This window comes from Panthera uncia, chromosome B4 (assembly GCF_023721935.1).
Source record: "Panthera uncia isolate 11264 chromosome B4, Puncia_PCG_1.0, whole genome shotgun sequence".
NCBI lineage: Eukaryota > Metazoa > Chordata > Mammalia > Carnivora > Felidae > Panthera > Panthera uncia.
Window position 1 is genome coordinate 62969711 of NC_064809.1, and position 12961 is coordinate 62982671.

The 12961-nt window shown below is 40.8% G+C and overlaps 1 protein-coding gene and 1 long non-coding RNA gene across 8 annotated transcripts in view; one reads left to right on the forward strand and one right to left on the reverse strand.

Annotated features, from left to right (window-relative positions):
• Nucleotides 1–12961, forward strand: part of FGD4 (FYVE, RhoGEF and PH domain containing 4) — a 285834-nt gene that overhangs the window by 51928 nt on the left and 220945 nt on the right. The window lies entirely within an intron of this gene.
• Nucleotides 1–12961, reverse strand: part of LOC125918942 (uncharacterized) — a 57104-nt gene that overhangs the window by 28511 nt on the left and 15632 nt on the right. The window contains exons 2-6 of one of the 2 annotated variants that reach the window (XR_007456627.1): nt 8559–8838; nt 5552–5693; nt 3674–3804; nt 2023–2212; nt 1147–1336 (exon numbers count right to left, since the gene is read on the reverse strand). This is a non-coding gene — a long non-coding RNA (uncharacterized LOC125918942). Of the gene's footprint in view, nt 1–1146; nt 1337–2022; nt 2213–3673; nt 3805–5551; nt 5694–8558; nt 8839–12961 lie in introns of those variants that run through there. The other variant, XR_007456628.1, reaches the window with a different exon arrangement.

The window sequence follows — 12961 nt, forward strand, 5'->3', positions numbered from 1 at the left end:
ATTAAGCTATTGTTTTGAGCGCAGTCTATTTAAGGAGAAAACTAAGAGACTGAAGGATGTTCTAAATTGTACCTTTATCCATAATCCTGAATGTGGACCCTATTCTGCCTAAATCAGGCACTGCTGGTCAAGAGGTGTAATGACCAACCTTGTCAGTCCTGTGACTGCAAGAAAATGACCTTCATTAGGTTATGAATTAAAATGAAGAACTATGAAATCTAGCTACCACATTGTGATACTTACAGGGTTAGGTGGATTAAAGGGGGAATTCTAGAGGTGTGCCTGGCATATAATCTAGCACCATGACTGGAATTAATAAAATATATTTTCCTTTGTACCTGTTCTCTCCCTACTGATTCTTTCATATATGTGTCTTGACTTGGAGATATATCAGTTATTTGGGCATTTTAATGATCATTTGGACTGAAGTGTTCAGTAGGAGGAAGAACTTTCTTTTTAATAGTCCAGGCTTTTATTTTTAAATTTCTTTTTAAGTTTATTTATTTTGAGACAGAGAGAGAGAAAGGGAGGCAGGGGGAGGGGCAGAGAGAGGGAGAAAGAGAATCCTTAGCAGGCACTGCAGTCCAACACAGGGCTCAGTCTCACAAATTGTGAAATCATGACCTGAGTTGAGATCAAGAGTCGGACGCTTAACCGACTGAGCCACCCAGGTGCCCCAACAGTCCAGCCTTTTAAACTGTCTTTTATAATAGCAATGACCTTTTAAAAAGCAGTGTTATTGTCAGTTACCTGTTTTCAAAAGGAAAGCAGTTAGTAACTGTGCTTTTGAATAGTGATTTTCAAACTTTTTAACCACAACCCAGTACAACACTATCTGTGCATGTGTGAGCATGTGTGTATCTGGGATAAAACTTAGCCTTTCTGTGTGCTTACATACTCTATTTTCTGCTGGACTTGCTAATGGGATGAAACCACATTTTGAAAAACCTTATGCCTTAGAGAAAAAGATGATAAGAAAACATTCTTTTTTGGCAGATTGCAAACATCCAGGGCCAAATTTAAAATGAGAAGGTGTTAGAAGGTGGAGGAGAGATAGTGAAGTATCTCTCAAACAGAGCGGGCACTTGGAGACCAGGAAACAAAGAAGAACACTGCGTATCTTTTACAGAGTTGTATTCAGGGTACCTTACTGACACGGGGGGAGATAGGGCAAGGACAATCCACAGCAGCTTCAGAGTTATTCTCAGCAAAATCCAGACCTTCGTCCACAGACTTTATGAAGCAAGGGGACATGCAGAAGCGCACTGTAGTGAGACCAACAGTTGACACGCACCTCAAAGGGCTTGCACATACCCTTTAAATCTTGTGGCACCTCCTGTGCGTCAGGAAAGAAGGAAGTCTATGTTGTCTTTAACAGATTCCTGGGAAGCCAAAATAAGCCTAAACCCATTCTGGCCTTGGCAGGTATCCCTAAGGTATGTATGTCAATGTCCAAGGGACCTGGGACACGTAGCCCGAAGAGAGGTCATTGAGCAAACATGAACAAGATGGAGGGCCAAAGATGGAGTCAGTATTGTTAGCACTCCTACAGATTGTGCCTCTTGAAATATGTGAGTTTGGGTCCTAGATCTTGGTGAGGCAGATGGGGCATTGACATTTCCTTTTTCTTTTTCTGTTTTTTGTTTGTTTGTTTGTTTTGTTTTGTTTTGTTTTTAGAGGGAGAGAGCATTAGTTGGGGAGAGAGGCAGAGGGAAAGAGAGAGAGGATCTTAAGCAGGTTTCACACTCAGCATGGAGCCTGATACAGGGCTCGATCCCATGACCCTGGTATCATGACCTGACCCAAAATCAAGAGTCAGGTGCTCAACCAACTGAACCACTTAGGTGCCCCAGGCATTGTCATTTTTATCAGCTCTCCCTACGCTTACTTGTGCCAGGGATATGATTTAAGGCTGTGAGAGCTAAAAGAAAATGCAACATAGGTACTGTGAATCCCAACTAACAGTGTTGCTAAAACTTTTACTCACCCTGTATTTTTTCTGTGGGTGGGTTTTAAACTTACTTCTTGTAGTTCTTGAATCAGTTCTTGTGTTAAGTCCCATCACTTAGCAAATCCACTTAGACAGCTTTGGAAATCCAGGCGCGAATGAAACCGACTGCCTCCTCACTGCTGGAGGAGTAGGGCAGCAGTGTTGACTGCTGCTGCCTTGCTCATAACTTGGTGTGTGTGACCTCACTTGCTCCTCATAACCCTGTGAGAGAAAAGGTAAAATTGTCTTCTTCGTTCAATAAGACCACCAGTACCAAAAAGCAAACAAGCAAACAAGACCCAGGAATCTAAAATGTTAGTTAGCTTGCTCAAAGTCACAGAGCTAGCAGAGGAGGGTAAAAACGTCAATTCGGGTCTGCCTTACTGCGAGAAATCTTCATAACAAAGCCTTTTACAATATGAAATAAAAAGCATCAGTGTCAGAAGTATTCTTATTGTGGATTAAATACTAATAAAATGGTAAGATGCCTTCATTTGGAGAAACATTGATGCCGTCCCTACACACGATTTTTCCCCCTCTGTGCAGCAGACTTGGAAGCCTGAGTTAAATGCCTGTTTTTTATGGTTTGTCTTGACTGTTTTTTTGTTTTGCTTTGTTTTTTGTTTTTCTGAAAAACCTGTGAAGTAGTGGGGGTGGGGGGGGTGGTGGTATCATTATTGTCAATACTGAGGTCTGAAAAGGTTGTGTGAGAATTTAAATGAAAGCTCAGATATTCTGACCACCTGCCCACGTCTTCACAGCAGCATTAATCCACGTGGGCAGAGTAATTGAATGTGTTGGGTAGAGGCCCAAGGTCAAAATGGCAGACGAATAGGATCACGCAGTGTATTTGCCGTTTGAGTTGAGAATGTAGCCATATCAATACTGTGTTTGGTCCGGGAACCCTCTTGCACTGTTGGTGGGAATGCAAATTGGTGCAGCCACTCTGGAAAACAGTGTGGAGGTTCCTCATAAAATTAAAAATAGACCTATCCTATGACCCAGCAGTAGCACTGCTAGGAATTTACCCAAGGGATACAGGACTACTGATGCATAGGGGCACTTGTACCCCAATGTTTATAGCAGCACTCTCAACAATAGCCAAATTATGGGAAGAGCCTAAATGTCCATCAAGTGATGAGTGGATAAAGAAATTGTGGTTTATATATACAATGGAGTACTACGTGGCAATGAAAAAGAATGAAATATGGCCCTTTGTAGCAACATGGATGGAACTGGAGAGTGTGAAGCTAAGTGAAATAAGCCATACAGAGAAAGACAGATACCATATGGTTTCACTCTTATGGGGATCCTGAGAAACTTAACAGAAACCCATGGGGGAGGGGAAGAAAAAAAAAGAGGTTAGAGTAGGAGAGAGCCAAAGCATAAGAGACTCTTCAAAACTGAGAACAGACTGAGGGTTGATGGGGGGTGGGAGGGCGGGGAGGGTAGGTGATGGGTATTGAAGAAGGCATCTTTTGGGATGAGCACTGGGTGTTGTATGGAAACCAATTTGACAATAAACTTCATAAATTGAAAAAAAATAAAAAATAAAAATAAAAAAAATACTGTGTTTGGCCAGCATTCTATAAAGTGACCTCATAAGGGACAAAATTAAGTGCTGTACTGACTGGCTACTTCACATAGCCAATAACTAGCCAGCTCAACAGGTAGAAATGTTACCTGAGTTGTGATTTTTCCTTTCTGTGTCCAGTTTCTTTGAAGTACTTATTGACATGCAGTGCAGTAAACCATTCTAGGTGAATAAACACTGGATTCATCAGTGGCTTTTAAGTGTATTTGGCCTCATCCAGCTGAAATTTAAGATTTTACGAATGATTAAAGAAAAAGGATAAGTGTAAGTAGGTCATTTGTACCATAACTGTAGAAAGGCTGATTAAATTATAAACAATAAGGAGAGTGGATAAAGTTTACTAAGAGTTTCTTATGTGTCAGACAGTGTTCAAAGTGTTTTACCCATTTTAGCTTAGGAAATCCTCCTTAAAATCCCCTTGAAAGTCAATACTACTGTAGTTTTTACAGATGAGGAAATCAAGCCACTAATAGTTTAGATTAATAAACTAATAGCTTCATAGACCTGAGGGTCATAGTTTGATAAGTAGTAGAGCAAGCATCACCTGACTCCAGATCTTATGCTTATGATACTGTTATATAGCCTCCGTGTATAACAGAAATTAAACTAAGTTAATAGAAAATGGGTCCTAATTGTAATTTTGTTGTTCACTTATAATCTGAACTTACACAAGTCACTTCATCTCTTTCTACCTCTGTGTCGTCATCTGTGAAGTGTGTATAATACCTATTCTGTCAACAAGTTCAATTTGTGATAGGGATCAAAAGCTGGAGTGCTAAAGTGACCCTAGGACAGGATATGTTGTGGAAATGAGAGATGATGAGGAAGAGGTAAAGACGATAGAAAGTGCTAGAAAGTATATGTTTTAAAAGCTTATATGCAAGAAATATTTCACAATGTTGGTTTGGTGGCAGAAAAGTAAGTGCCAACATGGCAAGTGTCAGGGTAGGCTGTGGGTACCATCTTCATGGGAAGATGGGTGGGAGGGGCCAGAAGTAGAGCCTGGAGAAGTAGCTCTGTGAGTGGATGTACAGCGATGCCCTGTGGGTGGCGCTGCTCAGTGATGGCAGGCCACATTGGACGGCTGCAAGATGAGAGAAGGCTGATGTGGTGGGGGAAGTTAGGATGAAGCATAACCACACGTGGTATGTATGTATGTATATATGTGCCCCTTCAGCATTTTTGTATCCTTCGGATACAACATCCCTAGTAGTGCAATTGCTGGGTCTTAGGGTAGCTCTAGTTTTAATTTTTTGAGGAACCTCCGTATACTGTTTTTCAGAGTGGCTGCACCAGTTTGCATTCCCACCAACAGTGTAAAAGGGTTCCCCTTTCTCCACATCTTCACCAACATCTGTTCTTTCCTGAGTTGTTAATTCTAACCATTCTGAGAGATGTGAGGTGGTATCTCATTGTGGTGTTGATTGGCAGTATTCACTGATTTAAATGTTAATCTTATCCAAAAACACCCTCCAAGTGGACACATAAAATTAACCATCACAACCCTCTGCACGATGTGCTATAAGCAAAGCCTTCTTAGGACATTAGAGCCTTTACCATCCCATCCTCAGAATGTGTTTTAAATGCCAGCATTTTTTTGTTCCATGTATTAGGTAGAAATCCTATAACCTGCTTGAGTTAAGTTAATGGATAAGAAGGTACTTTTAAAATTGTGTAACAGTCTACAAATGCAAGGAATTTAGGGAAGTGGTGAGTGGAAAGGGTATGGGTAGAGTTTAGTATAAATGGGTGGATTGCCACCTGTCAGGAGGAGTACAGTTTGGCAAGAGAACAATCAACCCTTGTTTTTGTGACCAGACACTTTACTACACACAGTGCAGGGAGGAGGGGACTTCTTAGAACCTTCTCTTAGATCTGCAGGAAAATCCTATTTTTGTTCTGGCGGGGAGTGGCTTGGGTGGGGCCTTTCGAACTCTGGTGCTGCTCCCTAACCATTGAGTTCTTACCTACTGTTCCTGCTGTTGGCTCTCCGAGAGATCTCCTTGTAGTGCTGTGAACCCGTGGGTTGAGGAACTGGGTAGATAAATATAACTTGTTTCTATAGTAGCTGTCTCTTGAGCCATATTGTCTCATAAACTTGGGGGGAATCTAATTAATTAGAAGGGATGATTATGTTACTAATATACTTACAGATAGAGTAACCCCAATTTTAATTCTTCGAGTCAGAATAGAACAGCATTTTCACATTGTTGCTCAATAAATGTTTGGAAACCATTATTCTATTTTTGTAATTCATCTCTTTTCTGTCTCACCTCTGATGTTCCCCACAACTCACATTTGAGTGCCTATGATAGGAAGGATGCTGTATTTTTTTTTTTTTAGGAGTAATGAAATGGAATGTAGATTTCTTTGAGGAATTTTTAAATGAGATGGATCTTAGTATCACTATGGAAATAAAGTTTTTATTAATAAAGTAAATATTACATACTGTCAAATACCTTTTAGAGTATGTTTTTATAACTGAAATCTTTCTACAGAGTAAGCTTTTCTTTAGTCTGACTTGCAGACTGGTGGTTTTATTTCCAGTGAACTCTTACAACAAAATGTTCATTAATTAAAAATAGCTGCCCCATACAGGAAACAGCTCATATAGCAGCTTCTGACACTGTTCTAAAAACAGACTTGAGCTGCTCTGAGTGCTAAAGAAGAATGAACGCTGAAAACCTTGTGAACGAATTCGGGTAAAAGCATGATATTTTTAAAGAAGGATCTGTGGTCTTTACATTTATGTTTTTCTGTTTATAAGACTCATGTGCTTATTATTAAAAAACCAAGCATTATAGCAATATATTCTGTAGAAACTGAAATTCCCACCCAAATTGTGGTGTCCATGAAGTCTGGTGGTTTTTACCAGATTTTTTTTTCTATGCATGTACAGAGTGTATGCTTTTTTTTTTTTTTTTAATGTTTGTTTATTTTTGACAGAGAGCGCATGTGTGAGCACGGGAGAGGCAGAGAGAGGAAGACACAGAATCCAAAGCAGGCTCCAGGCTCTGAGCTGTCAGCACAGAGCCCGATGCAAGGTTTGAACTCATGAGCTATCAGATCATGACCTGAGCCAAAGTCAGACACTTAACCAACTGAGCCACCCAGGCACCCCAAGTATATACTTATTTTTAAAATGGACTTATATGGGGATGCCTTGGTGGCTCAGTCAGTTGAGTGTCCAGCTTCAGCTCTGGTCATGATCTTGCTGTTTCCAAGTTGAAGCCCCGTGTTGGTCTCTGTGTTGACAGCTCAGAGCCTGGAGCCTGTTTCAGATTCTGTGTCTACTTCTCTCTCTGCCGCTCCCCGACTTGCACGCTGTCTGTCTGTCTGTCTGTCTCTCTCTCAAAAATAAATAAACATTTTTTAAAAATGGGATTGTATGTTCTTTAAACTTGTTTTTTTCATTTGTATGTATTAGAAATTTTCCACATCAAATTTTCAAAGTCCTCTTCCTTTATTATTTCTTTAAAAAATTTTTTTTTTAACTTTTATTTATTTTTGAGAGAGACAGAGCACAAGGGGAGAGGGGCAGAGAGAGAGGGAGACACAGAATCCAAAGTAGACTCCAGGCTCTGAGCTGTCAGCGCAGAGCCTGATGTGGAGCTCGAACTCTCGGACTGGGAGATCATGATCTGAGCCAAAATCTGATGCTTAATCAACTGAGCCACCCAGGCACCCCTATTATTTCTTCTACATTAGCATCTCACTGTATAGCTGTACTACAGTTTGTTTAAACGAGTTGTCTATTAATAGGTTAATGAGTTGATACTCTATTTACATTTTTTTCCTTGAAAGTCATTGTTTTTAGGGCAGATGTAATTGAACAAAGTTAGCACATATAGTATATTGATAGTGTAATATATTGGGAGTTTATTATATGTCTGGAACTTTTTAATGCATTATTCTGTGAAAATTAGAATAATTCTATGCTATAAGGAATTTATTATTGTCCGTATTCTCGAGATGCAGAAAGCCTCCAGCATCCTTGCATGAACTGAAAGTCAAGGGTGACTGGAGCAGACATGTGAGAGCCCGTTAAATCCAGAGGAGCAGGGGTGCCTGGGTAGCTCAGTTGTGTCAGACTCTTCATTTTGGTTCAGGTCATGATCTCATGGCCATGAGATGGAGCCTCGCATTGGGCTCTGCGCTGACAGTGCAGGGCCTGCTTGGGATTCTGTCTCCCTCTCTCTCTGCCCTTCCCCCAGTCACGCACACACTTTCTGTTTCTCTCTGAAACATTAAAAATAAGAATAAAGAAAGAGGAGCTAAGCAAAAGGACAGCAGCCATGTCAGCATAAGAGAAAACATAGCATAAGAGTTTAGAAATTCTTACTGGTGTCACTGATGTTAAAAATCCTTTCTGGTTGCCATAACAACTGGCTTCAAAAGACCTGCCATCTTAACCCCGTGACTGTGCCTTGAGGAATTCTGGCCATTACCACAGACTGCTTGGCATTTGTCTATCCCTCGCCTGTCTTCCGAATGCCTGTTGTGAATTTATCTGATACTCAGGACTTTCCTCACATTTGTCTGTGCTCCTCGTGTGCCTTGCTGAGCACCAGGAGATGTCAGCTGATGCTGAGATTCCCATCCGTGGCCAGTCCTCTTTGATGGCTTGTGCAGCTGCTTATTGTTTTTTACTGAAAATGGAAACTTTTAAGTTTTTGTCACTATTAGTCACTTACACTCTAAGATAGACTCTAAGGAAATTCTCCTGAGACTTAGAAGGTGTATTTCATATGCTTCAATGATTGCTGAATTGATCCTAAGTACAATAGATTAAGCTTTTAGAGGGGAAAAAAAGTTTACTGCACAGTATATTTCTTTATAATTTAGTCTGTCATGCCTAGAGAGAAGTGAAGCTTAAAATGCCACTAAAAGGGACTTGTTGGGGTTATTTATGGCAGTGCAACAAACCACTCCAAAACCAAATAGTCTAAAACAGCAATTTATCTCGTGACTCACTGAGTTGTCCAGGAGGTTCTGTTTTTTTGTGGTATCATCTGGATGCTGGGATGGCTGTCGTCCTCTGAGGCTTGGTTGGGGAGATCAGCTGGGACCCAGTGGCGACTTAGGTTGCCTTGTGGTATCTGGGTTCCAAATGGAAGAAGAGGATGCTGCCCAAGCAGTTAAGGGCTAGGCCTACAACTGGCACTGCATCATTTTTGTCATTGTCTGTTGGTTCAAGCAGTAATCGGCCCAGCCCAGAGTCCATGTGGGAAAGAACTCCACAAGGAGTGGATACCTACAAGGGTGGTTCATTGGAGGTGATCACCAGAACAGCAATTTACCACAGGGCACACTCTGGCCACTCGCACACTTGCACGCTGCACTCGCCCACACCCAAGACTCCCACAAGTCTTGCTCTATTGCTATGTTAGCTTGAGTCCAGGAGCTCATTCATGTCAGATCCAGGTACAGATGAGGCTCTTTTGGTGCAGCTGTTCTCAACCAAATACCTGTGAACTAAAGGCACAAATTATTTGCTCTCCTCCCCTGACCCAACATGCAATGGCAAGGCAGGGACAGGAAAATTGCCACAGACGCTCCCCTTCAAAAAGGCATCAGAGGCTGTGGAGAAGTCACAAGGATACACTGTTGGTGGAGATGTAAAATGACGCCATTGCTTTGGAAACAGTCTGGCAGTTCCACAAAAGGTTAAACATAGTTAACATTTGACCTTTCCTAAGTGTATATCCAAGAGAAAACATATGCCCACCCAAAACTTGTACAGGAATATAACATAACGTTATAATAGCCAAAAGGTGGAAACAACTCAAATATCTATCAACTGATGAACAGATACATGAAATGTAGTGTATCCATACAACGGAATGAAGTACTGATACATATTGCAATGTGGATGAACCTTGAAAATGTGCTAGGTGCAAGAAGTGGGTCATGGAGACCACATAGTGTATGATTCCATCAATATGAAATGTCCAGAATGGGCAAATCTATAAAGACAAAGTAGATTAGCAGCTTCTTAGAGCTGAGTATATGGGTGGGATGGATATATGGGGGTGATAACTAAAGAGTACAGGTTTCTTTTGAGGTAATGGAATTTTTTTTTTAATTTTTTTTTAACGTTTATTTTTGAGACAGAGAGAGACAGAGCATGAACGGGGGAGGGGCAGAGAGAGGGAGACACAGAATCTGAAACAGGCTTCAGACCCTGAGCTGTCAGCACAGAGCCCGACGCGGGGCTCGAACTCACGGACCGCGAGATCATGACCTGAGCCAAAGCCGGATGCTTAACCGACTGAGCCACCCAGGTGCCCCGGTAATGGAATTTTTTAAAAGTAACTTGCTTGTATCTGTGAATATCCTAAAAACCTGAGTTGCAAACTTTGGGTAAATCATATGGTAGGTGAATTATATCTCAGTAATGCTGTTATTTTTTTTTGAAAATACAGAGCAGGGAAATGGGAGACACCTAGCCCTCCCTGGTCCACAGCGGTTCTAAAATCCAGCTAGGTAAATGTCAATGGTTTCATGACAAGTTTCTAACCGGGGTGGTTCTTCGTGGCTCTGGTCTCCGCCCTCTAGGCTCTTGGTTATGTCCTCTGAATCTTACTTTTCCATAAGAAATGACTTACGTTTGTAGCCCCTTCCTGTCTGAATAAGGGCCCTAGTATTTTTCATTTTGAAATGTCTCTTTAGTCCACACCAATGCTCTTTCCGTTGATATGTTTTTCAGAGTTTTTATGTGTATTCTCACAGATCTCTTTGGGTTCACAACATTACAAACCATTCCCACAAATCTCTTTGAGACAGGGGTCTACCTTGAACTGCCTTTAAGTCAGGGGTTATATGAGAATATCTTTAAGAGTCTTACGAGCTCTACTGTCTAGGAGAGATGGTTCTTAGAATCACACTGAAAATTCTTCAAAGCCTTTTGGTCTAGCTCTGTGATTTGCAAAGTGTGGTCTCTGTAGCAGCAGCATTAATATCACCTGGAGACTACAGAGGTCAGACCCCATTCCAGACCTGAAAATTGGGTGCAGCAGTCTGGGTTTTAACACCCATGCCTCAACCCCAGCTGAGTCTGGTGCACACAGAGTTTTAGAACCACTGGTCTAACATAGTCTATGAGGAACCAAGCACCTAACATCTTTGATAGCTCAAAAAAGGTTGAGGCCACATCTTACTGGCAGCACAGGATTTGATCTTGGCCTTGAGCCATGTCTCACTTTGAGCTTACTTTGTGCTAAGATGCTGAAATGAGGAATGGTTTTATTTTGAACCCATCAAGTTTGGCTCCTCTATATTTCCTCTAAATTCTTCTTGAAAAGGAACCAAACGGTTCCTTTTTAGTTCATCTTACTACTCCTGTATTTTATCATAGGCAGCTAACATGAACCACTTAGTACTTTCAGCATTCTTGCTGAAATTCTCCTTAGTCTGATGCATGAGTCCGTTAGGTGCCCTTTCTATTTCCGTGCTATTGCATGCTTTGGGTTTGCTAGTTATTCTGTCAGTGCAGGATGTAGACTCCCTTTCTTTAGCCACCAGCGGCATTTCTTCATGTTTTTCAGATCTTTATTAACTGTCTCCTAGAGACCCTTCTTGATTCTGCCCATCACTGAGACTCAAGCTGGTATAGATTTTAGGTTTTTGTTACAGTCCCACTTCTGGTACCAAATTTTGCCTAACAAATCACCGTCAAATTTCATGGCTTAAGGCAACAACTATTTTCTTGCTCACAGCTTTGGGATCTGGCTGGGGTTTGGTAAGGATGGCTCCTTTCTGGTCCGTGTGCTGTTTGCTGGGACAGCGTGATTAGAGCTGGAAGATTTATTTCCAAGGTCGCTCGCTAACAGGGCTGGCAACTTGGTGTTGACTGTTGACTGTCAGCTGTGATCTTAGCTGGAGTTGTCAGCTGGACCTTCATTCTCTCCATGGAGGCCTTTCTCATGCATGTGGCTCTTTGGACTTTCTCATAATGTGGCAGCTGGACTCTAAAAAGAAGGAAGCAGAAGTTGCCAGACCTCTTAAAGATTTAGCTCAGAGCTGGTGCAATGTCATTTCTGTTCTTTTCTGTTGGATGGAGTCATTCAAAGAGGTGATAAATGACCCTGCCTCTTGGTATGAAAATAGTGGCAAAGAATTTGAGGCTGTCATCAACCCGCTCCAGTCTGTTAGGGATATATTTTGTTTGTTTGTTTGTAGTATTGAAAAGGCACTCTTGGCTTAAGTTATAAGTTGGTGAAAAGTAATTGTTAGTTGGAGAAAGTTTCAAGCTTTGGAAGGAGGCTAAGAGAAACATTTACATATAACTAGCCTCTCAATATTTGTGGAAATTTTATTTTTTTTATTATTATTTAAAAATTTTACCTGTGTATGTGTGTTTTAATCAAAGCAGTGGGAAAACCTCATCAGATTTTACTTTTTTTTTTTTTTTTAATTTAAGTTTTAGTTAACAGGAGTAGAATTCAATGTGTTTGTGGAAATTATATTTTTTTAAATGTTTATTTTGAGATAGAGTGCAAGTCAGGAAGGGGCATAGAGAGAGGGAGAGAGAAAATCCCAAGCAGGCTCTGCTTCTGTCAGTGTAGAGCCTGATGCGGGGCCTGAACCCACAAACTGAGATCACAACCTGAGCCGAAATCAAGAGTCGGACGTTCAACTGACTAAACCACCCAGACACCCCTGTGGAGATTTTAAATGTTGTATTTCACTGGTTGACAAAAGTCATTTTTTTTTTCCATGGAATTAAACTCATTAACAGAATATAGTCTTTAGCACTTGGGTTATGCCAAGATTTGTATGTGACAGGGATGTCTGAATGCATTTATATATTTTAATTGGTCTGAAAATTGAGCTAGTTATTTTTGGTAAAGGTTGTCTTATATATTACCAAAGGTAGAGAAATAACCCCTTTCTATAGACTTTCCTCCCTAGAGTCAGGACTAAATACTATTCAGGAGTTGTGAACAATGACAGGCAAACTCACTGCATTGTAGAAATGATTGTGGTAAAGGCAGAAGTGAATAGTGGGGGGAAAGAATTCCCAAGATTTCCTACCATTTGGAGCTTTTGCAGCTGTTTCCAGATTGGTAAGAGAGGACAAGACTGATGGCAGAAACTCCCTCTGGTTCTGCTTATTCACCCAAATTATGTATGAAGTTTGCTCATACAGGCTCATAAGTGGCTTCCTGAATGTGTAAAGCACTTATGTTAGTAAATTTTTCTCTATCCACATTGGAACTCCATCCAAAAAAAAAAAAAAAAAAAAAAAATCAGACTTAGTGCTTTATTACAATAGTGATTCAACAGAGTTTAAATACGCCTTACAGGCGTATTTTAAAATTAATAGAATCTGACTGGTATTAAATCTTTGACCTTTAGTTCCTATTTTTACTTAG